Source organism: Nicotiana attenuata, unplaced genomic scaffold (assembly GCF_001879085.1).
Source record: "Nicotiana attenuata strain UT unplaced genomic scaffold, NIATTr2, whole genome shotgun sequence".
NCBI lineage: Eukaryota > Viridiplantae > Streptophyta > Magnoliopsida > Solanales > Solanaceae > Nicotiana > Nicotiana attenuata.
Window position 1 is genome coordinate 145,495 of NW_017672673.1, and position 2,868 is coordinate 148,362.

The following is a 2,868-nucleotide window of genomic DNA, read 5'->3' on the forward strand; positions in this document are numbered from 1 at the left end:
ATTAGCATATAGGCAGATAAGGCTCAAATAAGAGGGGTTTCAACACATAAAGGTTTGAAAGTAAGCAAGGTCTGAAAGAGCAATTAGAAAGGCTGATTTTTTTTAAAAGGAGTTAAAATGCTAAAGAAAAGAAATAAAGAATGAGGGGGGTCCTAGGTTTATTAATAATATGGATCACCCCACACAATGTCCGGTAATCACTCCTCAATGAGGGGCTACACGTGACATTATCGCATGGTCATCATATCCATATCTACCCATCCCACCCCATTAAGGTATTTAAAGTGCGGACTGGTTTCAATTACCTATTGCATGCTATTACCCGTCCACTCCTATCAGTCTCGGAGGCACTTAGGACTACTAATCCTAAAGGGAGGGATATTAGGCTTATTTGGGGTTTCAAAGGTAAAATTCTAAGGCGACAGTCAAAAACACATACTGTATATTTTGGGAGACATATAAACATACAAGGCTCAATTATACCTCCTTGAACAGAAAAGCACATAATAGCATGTTTTGCACGTACTGCTTAGGTCTGGTTAGAATTAAATATGAGGGAGTTTAAAAGCTGGGGCAGATTGGTTTATTACATAATTCAGATAAGAAGCCTGAATCAGAACTGCCTGCCGGTTGTGATAATTAACAGAAGCGGGTTCAGTTTTCAATTATTACTCTAAGGCTTGCCTAAGTGCTCAGACGGGATCCTATAGGCATGGTATCTACTGAACTCAGAAGGTGGTAAGACAGTAAAGCTCAAATGAATTGTTTGAAATCATAAAAAAATGCATGCTTGTCAACATTGTAAAGCGAGGGACTTAGATTATCAAAAGAGATGCAGAATTAAACAAATTGATTACAGGTTCTGCAGGTGATAGTATATATTATTACTGATTTTACGTCTAGCATTGGATGAAGCGAGTCATATTCATTTAGAAACTCCTATAGGCACGTTCTCTACACGTTGTTGATTTTAGACAGTTATAGGCGTGGTGTCTGAATGCAGAAATTTGTTTTAAGCCTCATAAACATGGTATCTAAATGCAGAACTTGCACCTTATAGACATGGTATCTAATTGCAGTTTGAATTAAACCTTATAAACATGGTATCTAAATGCAGAACTTGTTTCAGACCTTATAAACATGGTATCTAAATGCAGTTCGAATTATGCAGAATGACGTTAGAACAATCCTATAGGCATGATTTCTAGGTAAAGTTGAATATGCGGAATTATAACAGTCCTATAGGCACGGTTTCTATATATAGTTGAATATGCAGAATTAGAACAATCCTATAGGCATGATTTCTACCCTTTGCATGCATAGTTACCCCAACCCTGTTTCACTAGCCAACCCCAAGTATTCTTTACAAATTATTACAAACCAAAGTAACAAATATATCAGAAAATACAAAGAAAATAATTACAATCATAGAAGGCGTGATTCTTGACTTCCTGTCTGAATTATGAGATAGACCAACTCAAAGACCACCGATCCAAAGCCTTTCTCCAATTTGAGTGTGTCAGAGTTCCCTAAGAGCCTCAATGGGACTCCGGGCAGTGCTCACACCCAAATTGTATTACCAGAATAGGGACAAGTGCAGTGTGGAAGTGCCAGCCCTCAAGTGTCCATGTTCGGAGAGAGCTCAAAGGGTCCCAAGGCAAGGCTCACAAGAGGGGGCAGAACTTAAGTCTAAGAGAGAGTGCAAGTGAAGAAACAGAGTTCTGAGGGAATAAAAGGAGAGGGAAACGGCCACAAACAAGTTGATAATTTCATACAAAGGGATTCAAGGGGGTTGGGAAATTACAAAGAGCCTATGCTTAGGCAAGGGTAAGCTTTGGGGCATGCACAACAATAGAAGATGCTGGCATGCCTATAAGCTCACCAGAACACACAATAGCAGAGAAACATAGAGGTTAGGATCCCAGGGATCAAGCTTGAGTCATGGGCAGTAATATGCAATACTGTCATGCCTCATACAAACCCTAAGCATTGAACAATTTGGGGTGGGGGTTTAGGATGCATAATAAATTCAGAACAGGCATAAGGAAATTACAGCATGCTAGAATAAGTACTGAACTAAACACAAGCGGTAGGCAGGCAAGAAGGTAAAAGCATTAAGTAAACACATTGTTGTGATGCTGGAATCTTAATCAGAACATACTAGTTCAAAGAAGCAAAAATACAGTAAAAGCAGGTGACAGGACTTTGAAGGCAGGCCACATCAGAAGTAGTAAAGCAGGAGAGAATGTTTTTAGTGAAAGTGATTTTAGACCTCAGAGTGTTCGTGTGTGTTAATGAAAGAGCCAGGGTATTTATAGTTTGAAAACAGGTAGAAAATAAGGCAATAAAATAATTATGGAACTATGTACCAATTAAAATCGAATCAGTATATGACTTCATTTAATTAAGGAGTTAAATTCAAACGGTAATGGGCAGGAATCATTTAAGGAAAGAAATCAAGTAAAACACCATGTATAGAATAGACCATTAGGTGTAAGTACATAGAGGTTTAATTAAGGGAAGAATCTTTGAAATACTCGGCTAACCAAATAAGGTAAGAAAACAAAGTAAAGTTGCAGAATCGAAAATCAGTACATAGCAAATCAAGGAGTCAAGGATTTCAAAATCACTGACTTAAGGAGAGTAGCATGGGTTCCCATGAATAAACCAAATTAAAGACAAGAGACTCGAAAGTCTAAAAGGGAAGTTTTCAAATTAATCCAAGAAACAGGGAATCAATAGAATAAGGAAAGAATCAATTACACGAGTGCAATCAGAATTACACAAGGAGGTTTGAAATCAGTCCAAAATTGAAGGTCATTTTAGAGGGTAATTTAACATATAAAAGAAGTGCATAAACATTAGGCA